This window comes from Nicotiana attenuata, unplaced genomic scaffold, assembly GCF_001879085.1.
Source record: "Nicotiana attenuata strain UT unplaced genomic scaffold, NIATTr2, whole genome shotgun sequence".
Classification (NCBI taxonomy): Eukaryota; Viridiplantae; Streptophyta; class Magnoliopsida; order Solanales; family Solanaceae; genus Nicotiana; species Nicotiana attenuata.
Window position 1 is genome coordinate 32238 of NW_017672939.1, and position 11071 is coordinate 43308.

The 11071-nt window shown below is 38.6% G+C and overlaps 1 long non-coding RNA gene across 1 annotated transcript; it reads right to left on the reverse strand.

The window, feature by feature from the left end:
• Positions 1–397: 397 nt before the first annotated feature.
• LOC109214993 lies at positions 398–8143 on the reverse strand. Its single transcript, XR_002066283.1, has 2 exons — positions 7662–8143; positions 398–661 (listed from the first exon to the last, which is right to left on the reverse strand). It is a non-coding gene; the product is annotated as an uncharacterized LOC109214993 (long non-coding RNA).
• Positions 8144–11071: the final 2928 nt, after the last annotated feature.

Sequence of the window (11071 nt, forward strand, 5' to 3'; positions counted from 1 at the left end):
AGCATTTCAGTATTCCTTAGAGGCTTCGTAGACTATAGTACAGTCAGACATATGTTAGTAGGCTTTTATGTGTTAACCTTGTTGGCCACTCGTTTATACTTGCAGATTTTTCAGTGTTTTCCGCATTTATGATATTTCAGTCAGACTCTTTAGTAGATCAGCATGTTGCATGTTGCTTACAATTATACCACATGTTGATCCAACCATCCAGTTGGTTCGCTCGGTTACATGCAGTTAGGCAGCGAGTGTCGTGTTACGCCCAAGCCATGGTTCGGGACGTGACAGGAAGATACTTACTTAAGCCTAATATTTTGAACTATATTAATTAACTATGTTAAAGTGTAAATAAAGACGAGGATATTAACTAACTATAAGCTAAAGAAAGAAACAAGAAAAGGAAAACTAACTAGAACTTTATGGCTTATTGGTGCTATACGTTACATACAAGGACTGAAGCACAAACAATTATTCAAAGGTGTAGTAATATTTAACCTCCATAATTAAAAAAATACACGATCAACTAAAAAATTTCAAAAGGGAACATGTGGCACTCATGGCGGAGGGCGAGCCAATAGGAGCGGATCAAGCAGGACTGGCAAGCTTCTAGGTTGGCAAGCTTTTAAAGAAGGGATGCATATGTTATCTTAGGCGAATCCCATATCTGAATGAAAGAAAAAAAAAAGCTTATAAAAACATAATACAAATTTACATTGTACGTGTGCTTTTGGGTTCGATAATAACATAGCCCAAGGAACAAATACGTGAGATTTGTTCGACCAAAGCAAACAATACGTGTCATGAACTTAATCGCGACACATCAATAAGGTACTAAAATCACATATGAATCCACTAAGATATGGTCATGTTGAGTAAGATATGATCACAATAAACAAGATAAAAGTCATGTTGGATCGAAGCTTCATCCATTACAAAACTAATAGGGTAATCTTCATTTCACATTGATTCTTTTTTTGGCCTTGTCCATTTTAGAGGCGATAATAACGACAAAGTGAAGCAGTATCATATTCTGTCTGGTATTCTTCTGTATATCCTTAAATAGGGGTGTACAAAGGGTACCGACAAACCGCACCAATCCGATAATTCGAGTCAAATCGAGAAAAAAACCCGATTATGGTTTAGTTTGATTTGATTTGGTGTTGGAAAAAAAAACCCGACCATAAGTAGTTTGGTTTAACTTTAACTAAAGAAAGTCAAACTGAAACCAAACCAACCCGACATTACATATATAAAAGTTTTAGATATATTTAATATATAGATATACTTATTGTGATGTAATTTATAAATATTTCTTAAATTTTTTCATGATATTATTTTTTAAGATATTATTTCAAGGTTGACTCAGAACTTCTGAATGTTCCAATAAGTTTTATAGCCATTAATATTAGTAACGTAAATAATGCTTACAAAAGCCCACACCAAATTATTAAACCAATACTAACGCTAACAAAAGACATTCAATTCAATACTGCGAACCACAATGTATTGAAAACTTTTTTTTTTGTTCTGCAATAATTTAGATAAAAATGCATAACCTATTTTATTTTTTCTTTAGTGTTTAGTCATGTAATTAATACCCCCTTATTAGTCTACTTATTTAGCATGACTTAGAACTTTTAGATTATGTTTATTTTTATTATGGCCTTTTAATTAGCAATATTTACATTACATAATTTTATTGTCTTTATTGTTGAATATTATAGAATAATTTCATGATACATCTCATATTTTGTATTATTTTCTTGGAAAATACCTTATATAATTGTATCTTACTAGGATTAATGAAATATTTTGAGCACAAATTATATATTTTGTGCTACAAAGATTTTACCGGAAAAAAACCCGAATAACCTGAAAACTGAAAAAAACCGAGATTGAAAAACCCAAGTTTTATTGGTTTGGTTTGGTCTTTAGATTTAATAACCTGACACAATTAGTTTAGTTTGGTAATTGCAAAATCCGAACCAACCCGACCTATGTACACCACTATCCTAAAATATGTAATTTGGTCTAAAATCACACCCTATATTCAAATATCACATAAATGCAAAAATTCACGTGGCAGCGCGCGCATCTCACCTCCTTGAGTTGAGGTGATTCAGGGAAATCAAGGCTATCAAATAGTCACGTCTAGAGTATAGTTAGAATATAAGATAGTTGAAATATACATCAAATAGTTAACAGTGTCAAATTTTAGACCGACTTAAGATGTTCATCATAAACTTGTTTTCTTTCCTTTTTCGTGTTATATTGATCAGAAGCATCTAGCTGCACCACGTAAGTATAGGCTTAGAGTGGATAAGTCTTAATGCATTGTACGGTTCCGTTTGAAAGATTACGAAAATGATAGAAAGCAATTGTGGGTTCAAATCCAATTGTCATTTTATTACAATCACTGTAATTAGATCTTTGGTTTTGCTTTATACCAACATAATCTTCTTTATGCTTAAGTGGCAATGTAACCTGACACTACTTTTTATAGTTAAAATATTGAAAATATTAGGTTTTGTTTGGGCTCTTAGTTTTTTCTTAAACGACAAAACTTTCCATGTTATTCTTGTTGTCCTTCTGTGATGAAAGCAAAAAAAAAAAAAAAAAAAAAAAAAAGACAAATACACAAACTATTTCACGTTCACATACGGTGCAGGAAAAAATTGTACCCTAATGGAGTGTGATGTAAACGTCTACTGTAATGTAAACATTACTTTTACTTGTTCCATGTCTGGATTTCTAAATTAAGTTACCATCCTTTGTTCCATGTCAGGCTTTCTAAATTAAATTACTATTCTCCTGTAATACTGTTTCCAGATTTGGCATTCTATTCTGAAGGGAGTTCACTATTTATAGGTCAAGTCTCAGTATACATTTCATGATTTGAATTTTATAAAAAAAAATGTGTAACGATCCGACAGATCGTTTTGAGCATTTGCATTTCGCTCGCCAGTTCTCGGGCATGACTAGCCTCGTATGATGTATTATGGCTTATGTAAATCGTCGGTTTTGGTTTTCAGGTTAATCGGAACAAATATGGAAGAATGATACTCAGCTTGAAACTTTAAATTTGAAAGGTTTGACCAAGTTTTGACCTTTTAGTATTCGATCTCGGATTTGGATTTTTATGAGTTTGTTAGCTCCGTTAGGTAATTTTGGACTTGGGAGCGCGTCCGGAATGTGATTTGGAGGTCCGTGGTGGAATTAGGCTTGAATTGGAAATTTGGCGATTTTCGGTCGAGAGTAGAATTTTGATATCGGGGTCGGAATAGAATTTCGGAAGTTGGGGTAAGTTTGTGGTATCATTTGTAACGTGTGTGCAAAATTTGAGGTCATTCGGACGAGGTTTGATAGGTTTCGGCATCGTTTGCGGAATTTGGAAGTTTAGAAGTTCTTCGGCTTGAATCCGAGTGTGTTTTGGTGTTTTGATGTTGTTTTGAGTGTTCCGAAGGTTCGACTAAGTTTATATGTTGAAATGTGACTTGTTGGTATTTTTGGTTGAGGTCACGAGGGCCTCGGGATGAATTCGGATGGTCATCGGGGAGTTTGGAATTTGGGAAGTGCAGCTGAAGCTGCTGTTGCTGGTGTTTCCGCACCCACGGATTGGGAACCGCAGGTGCGAGCTTCGCAGAAGCGGTCTTGAGGTGCAGGTGCGCAGAGGAACCGCAGGTGCGGCTTGGTCCCCGCATCTGCGTGACCGTAGGTGCGGTCAGGCGACCGTAGAAGGGGAGTTTGGCTGGTTAATGAAAATCCGCAGAAGCGGAGATTTGTCCGCAGGTGCGGACCGCAGATGCAAAAATTGGTACCACAGGTGCGGTTTTGCTGGGCAGAAGGTATAAATAGAGAGCTTCGCGAATTTTGGTTCATTCTTCACCATTTTTTTTCCGGTTTCGGAGCTTTTGGGAGAAATTTGAAGATGGATTCAAGGGGGTTTTCATTGAGGTAAGTAATTTGAGCCCTAATACACGTATTTATGGTAATATTCCGTGGTTTAATTATATAATTAGTGGTGATTAAGGGTGAAAATGAGGGGTTAGGGCTTGGGATTTTTGTAGAGTTTGATTGAGGATTTGAGGGGTCAAATGGAGTCGGATTTTGATAAATTTTGTATGTTTGGACTCGTGTGTGAAAGGGCTTTCTAATTTTGTGATTTATGTCAGATTCCGAGATGTGGGCCCGGGGGCCGGGTTTGAGTGGATTTCGAGATTTGTGCCTAATTTGCTACTTTTTCTTGTGGAATTTATTCCATTAGCGTATTTTGATGGTATTGTTCTGGTTGTGAATAGACTCGGAGCGATTGGAGGCCGAGTCGAGGGGTAAAAGCATCGCGGAGTAGAGATTTGACCGGTTTGAGGTCAGTAATGATTTTAAATCTAGTCCTGAGGGTATGAAACCCCGGATTTCGTATCGTTTTACTATTTTTGAAGTGACGCACATTCTAGGTGACGGGCGTGTGGGAGTGCACCGTTGGAGATTGTGACTTGGTCCGCCCCGTAGCAACATTAAAGTTGCGTATTTGGTTGAAACTATATGATACTTATGTGTTTTAGAAAGAGTTTCTGTAAATTGGGCTGAATGCCATATTTGGGCCTTGTGCCAGAGCTGTTTGGACCCTTAGGGGCTTTTTTTTTTTACTATCCTCTCACCGTTCTTGGCTAAAAATCTATACTTAGTCTTGTTACACTTATTGATTTTATAACTCAGTCTTTATTACTCTATTTTGATGCTTACAAAAATGTTGTTTTAGGCTGAGTACCCTGTTTGTACTGAGAGCCCGAGTGGCTTGTGAGGTTTATGACTGAGTGAGGGCGAGGGCCTGATTTGTGATGATATTTATGGGATCGGACTGCACGTCGCAGCATGTTGTTACTGATTCATGACTGAGTGAGGCCGAGTGCCTGATTGTGAGATGTTGAGACTATGGCACGTGAGTTGTCCATGCAGAATCTGATATTGATGTTATAGCACGTGAGTTGTCCGTATAGCACGTGAGTTGTCCGTGCGGATTATAGCGCTTGGGCTGTAGGAGCCTCTCCAGAGTCTGCACACCCCCAATGAGCGCGGGTACCCTGATTCTGAGTGATGTGATGCCCGAGGGGTTGTTTATGATTCATGTTTGCTTGAGGGGCTATGTACGAGTGATGTTTGCCTGAGGGGCTATTTATGAATTATGTTGCCCGAGGGGATGTATACGAGTGAGGTTTGCCCGAGGGGTTGTCCATGATTTCATCATTTTGCTCACGGTTGCATTGAGCCTTGTTTTGAAAACTGTTGAAAGACATTTTTAAAAAAATGTTTTTACTGAATCTGGATTTAAATAAGCCGAGTTGATCCAAACTATGGTTTTAAAGGCCTGTTGTATTTTACTGAGATTTCATGATATGAACTGTATATGCTTTATTGCTCGTCACTACTGCTCAGTCTTTATTTACTTTTATTACTTACTGAGTTCGCGTACTCACATTACTCCCTGCACCTTGCGTGCATATCCAGGGGTTGCTGGACGTGCTAGCGAGTGTTGATTTTCATCCATCGTGGATCTGCGGAGTTAGCAAGGTGGCTACATGGCGATTGCAGCCGTGCTTTCCTCCCTCCTATCTTCCTATAGATGTTATTAGTTGGTTTCCAGACTGTACTTGTCTTAGTATTTTCGGACAGTTCTTAGTAGATGCTTATGACTAGTGACACCCCGATGTCGGGCTTTTCTTTCCGCACTTTGTTATTCTGGCTTATCTTATAAGTTTTATTATTTAAATAGCTTGAAGTAATCTTTAAATTGAAATATTGGGCTATTTTGGTAAAAGAGTCAGCTTGCCTAATTCCACGATAGGCGCCATCACGACATGGTAGATTTGGGTCGTGACAAATTGGTATTAGAGCCTAGGTTACATAGGTCTCACGAGTCATGAGCGGGTTAGTAGAGTCTTGCGGATCGGTACGGAGACGTTTGTACTTATCTTCGAGAGGCTGCAGAACCTTTTGGAAAATCCCACATTCTTGAGTTCTTATCGTGCGACATTGATTCAGCTCGAAGTGTAACTCTTTGAATTCCTTCCACACGTTCGTATGCACATATGAGCACTCGGTATCAGCTGTGCATTGACAGCTTGTGATTCCATGGATGAGGTGCGAGATGTGATTTCAGTATGCTGATGATGGGCCAGTTTGGAGGACTTGAGGCCGGGTTTTAATTGTAGCTTGAGCACTAAGGTGTTGATTGTGTGAACACGTGCTTTTGGATTTATATGTCCGATAGTGTCCCCAATAGTGGAATTGATGGCTGGATGGCTACGTGATGAGTATGATGTGACTGCGAGATGTGTTCATATGGTTTGAATGTGACGAGAAAGGCTATTTGAGGAGTAGAAATAACTATTTGGTGCTTGGTTTCCATCTTGATTTGACGTATAGTCTCGAGTTATGGGTGTGTTGAAGGACTTTTTCGTGTTGTTTGTCACACCTCCTTTTTCACTACACCCCCGGAAGGGTATAATAAAGGGAGTTTTTCCAATTAAAGGACAATCGAAACGGGATTTTATTAAAAGAATTCAGAGTCGCCACTTGGGAGATTTATGGTGTCCCAAGTCACCGGTTTAGAATCCCGAATCGAGAAAAAAAATGACTCTGTTTAACAGTCCGCGAACCAGAAATCCGGGTAAGGAATTATTTTAACCCGGGAGAAGGTGTTAGGCATTCCCGAGTTCCGTGGTTCTAGCACGGTCGCTCAACTGTTATATTCGGCTTAATTATCTGATTTTAAACAATTAGTAACCTATGTGCAATTTTAACCTTTTAATCACTTTTATTTAATTAATTCAAGGATGAGTGCAACGTCATTTAAAATATGTTTCGGACCACGTCACATAAATGCACCCGTAGCCCATAACACATTTTATCTAACGTTGAGATTTGGATTTGGGTCACATAAATGTGCACCCGAGTTTAGGAAAGTAGATTATTAAAATACGTGCCTAAAGCAACTACGCGTTTGCACTTTGCGAGGGCCATGGGATTTGCTAAATGGCGCGCCTCGAATTGTAAGGATCAATACAAGATTAATTAAAACGAGGGCCATGCAATTGTCATTTTTGTTCGGCATGGGCACCTCAATTCCAAATTAAAAGGATTAAATCAACTACATCCGGAGGGCCATGACTATTGCGTTATCTAATATGGCCTTCCTCAAATTAAGGAGAGCTTATTTAATTTAAACAAAATACAATTTAGTACCATGAACAACTAAAATTCACCCAAACAAACAGCAACATTTAAAGTCGAGTATAGCAAACAACAATGTCCTACATTTTGCATATACGTCAAACACAATGATAATTCTTTTCTGTGCTAAATTCAAAAACAATCAGATTAGTAAAATTAATGCAATGATCTCACCGCATAAACTGAAACCTTTTCCTTAATCACCCTTTGTCCCACTTTATTAAAATCCTTAATTCAACTCATCATTAATCTAACAGGCATGTTGATTCGTTAAGAAACTAGACGTCAATAAGCATTTAATATGCTAATGCAAAACAGAAACATCACACGCACACCATTGTGCAAACTAAGAATCGAGCAGAACTTCCTTCTATATCAAAATACACAAGATAGAACCACAACAAATTAATCAAGAACAAAGTTTAGCAATGGACCTCAATCCGATGAACTTTGGACGGAACTCGAACCGGAAACCAACGATAGTATCTCGACGTGCGACTGAAACGGAAATTCGGACAACGACTTTCGACGACCTTGAAGCTTACCGAAAAACTCGAGCTAAACCCCAAAAGATGAAATCAATGGACATAATACAAAACATGCTGCTGCGTTTCTACTCTTTTCCTGTTCTCTCCTTATGGTGCGTGAGTGGGATGGTCGATTTTTGTGAAAGGGAAGAAGAATGAGCAGCGGCTATGGCGTTTGGAGGTGGAGGATCGTTTTTGGTTTAAGAAGCTATGGCAGCAGGTTGCTTCTTCTATGAATGAAGAAGATGATCAGTACCTAGGATGGGGGGTGCGTCGTTTGTGTTGACAACGGAGGATGCTGTATATTTTGGTTAAGATCAAGCCATGGTGAAGGATGCTTCTTCGAAGAAGAAGATGGAAACGATGGGGTCCCTGTTTTGCGGCGCTACTCTATCCTCTTCTCCAGGCGTATTTTCTTTTTTTTTTTTTTTTTTTTTTTTTTTGTCTTTTGTTAATTAGTCCCTAGGTCTTTTTGTGTTAGTCCTTAGGGTCTTTTTATTTATTTTTTTGTTCTAAAGAAGAGTCTAGAAGGGTCCCTAGACTACACAATATCTTTTAAAATAAGATCGAAATACTACACCATGTCAAAACTAATCCTAATTAATTAAACTAAACGTGAAACTATTTTTGTATTTTTGAAATTATATAAAGATAAAAATAGGGTACTATTTTTTTGTATTTTTTTCAAAATTTATGAAAAATACAAAAACTAAAATATTTTTTTGTAATTTTCATTTTTCTTGTACTAAAATAAAGTAAAAGCGTCAAAATTAATTGAAATAGCGCTATTAGGCCTAAATTAAATATTTACATGCTAAAATATGAAAAACCTTGGGGAGGGTCAAAAATTACATGTCTACATTGTTTAGTTGAGGAGTGAGTAGATTTTCATGTTGTGATGTGAGTTCAGACTCAGGAAGAGCAAGTGATTGCATGATATTTATGATCGTGGAAGGGTATACGGAGATGTTAGCTTGAGGCGAAGCAGGTGGGTTATCTCCTGCGGGGTTCCCTAAGGATTGTGTGATCCCTATGTTGTTTTGTAGCGAGTTTTCTTTTACCAGTGAGTTATATGTGTTGCAATTTGAGTTGGGATCGCTTATGAGAGTGGGCTTGACTGTTACGAGGGTGAATGCAAGATTTGCAAATGATTTGAGGTATTAGACGGGTTGTGTTGCATGAGCTTATGAAGGATTCAGTTGAATCTCACTATGGTAGTATGGCAGTAATAGAGTATGGGTATCTTGAGTTATTGTGTGTTTTATCTATGGCTTTGAGCCAAGTGGGGGAGTCTGCTATTGATCAGTTGATTGCACGGTTATGTGTTGTGTTGGTTTCAGTTGGAGGTATACTGGTGTATCAGTTGTGGCTTATAGGAGTTAAGATCGAGGATGACTCGAGTAAAGGAAATTTTGGATAAGGGTTGTGTTATGCTTTATGGGTGTATGAGAATCACAGAATGACTTGAGTTGTTATTGGTGAAGGATGTAATGTGCATGGAGCAGGAATTTATTTGGTTGCATTAAGGTGGGGTTACTTCCTAGGGTATTGGAGTGCTAATAGAGCACAGGTTGTTCGGTCCGTTTGAAGTCTAATTGAGATTTGAGTAGAGCGGAGGACTCCCGAGAATGGTTCTAACGGATTCAAGTTCTATATGTAACAATTGGGGATCTTCAGGATGTGTATTTGGCTAGAAACTAAGGTTTACCTTGGGAGGGTATCAAGACTTGTGGCATTTCTATATCGGGATGGATTCTACATATCAGTATCAGGGAGGTGAAGGTAATGACTCTAGATTTGCAGGAAGTCTCTTCAGGGTAAGTATTTTGAATATAGTGCTTTTGGGGATATTTAAAATAGTATTCAGCGGCTTATGAGCCTTAGACGATGTTGTTTTATGCTTAGGTCTCGTGTGGTGAGTTTGGGTTGAAGATTGTGGTGTTATGGCGAATAGAAGTATCAATTTGAAAGTAATTCAGAAGGAACTCAGATAGATAGGATAGCTTGGTAGTAGGTTAGATCGGCATGGCAATGGGTATGATTAGTTCTTTGGGTGTTTATGAGGTAATGAGTTTCTACAGGTATTTCGTGGCAATGCTCTTGGGTTTTTGGTGGCCTGCGTAGCTTGGTTGAGTTAGGAGGATTCAGTCCTGACGGTTTGGTTTTGTGCCAATGGGGTTCGGAAAGTTCTTGATGGTTTCTACCACGGTTAGAGATGTGTATTTTCTACTGGCGTGAGGAGCATGTGATGTATGGTGATTTATCCTAGATGGGATCAAATGGAAAGTTCTTGGCTAGTTGAGTATGTAGTTGTTTGTGGCTCGGAACATATTATGAAGTTCACACATTTATCATAGGATGGCATGGTATAAGCGGTATGTTGTGTAGGATTGATATTTGCATGTGTAAGGTCATGGTTCAGTTCTGAAAGGAAGGTCGTAAATTCTTAGGCAGCATGGACAGTTTCAGATGACTAGGTAAATGATACTACTAATTGGTATGGCTTGATGAGAATATACATTTCAAAAAGGGGCGATGTGTTTGAGTTATGAATACTTTATTAGTATTGCGGCACTCTCTTGGTTGACCGACTGCTAGAGTTCAAATTTTGCTTTTTGGCACTGAAGAATTCTAGCGGTATTCCTCGTGGGATGACCGTGTAATTGGAAAAGTGTGGGCGTTCAGGCGGCAGAGTTGAGATCAAAGATGGTAATTTGTACGTTCTACGAATTTGGAGACTGAGAGTCTCGTGAGTAGATTATTTCGTGGCTGTGGAATGTGAAAATGTAGCCAAGGTTAGTCAGGGGTTAGTGTGTGTTGTGATTCAGTCATGGTAGACTTTCGGAGGGTTATTTACCTATCGTGGGGGACCAGAGTTGATTTGGGGTTCATTGGTATACCCAATATGGATGTGTGTTCTGCATCGGGTCGGATTTGTTGACTCCGAATTGCTATTGTTGAGGAATGTGCCATTCGATTGTTATTGAGCTTATTTGTGTTCTGGAGTGATCTATGTGTTACCCTTCCGTGTTACAGGGAGTTATGATTTGTTGGTTATATGCACATATGGTGTGGTTCTATTGGGGTCTCACAGCGGAATTTGAGTGGGAAGAGTATTGGGTATTGCTTGGTGGATGGCGTATTGGTTATGTTCTTTCGCATTATGTGTGGTGTGATGTCACTTGCTTCTCCGTGGTTATGGTCATGCACTTTGAGTACTTGATGTCGAATTGCGCGTGGTTATTGGTTTTGAAAAAGGTGGCTTGAAGTATTTTATGTGGACCGGTGTTTGGATGGGATCGCGCATTTCAGCAAAG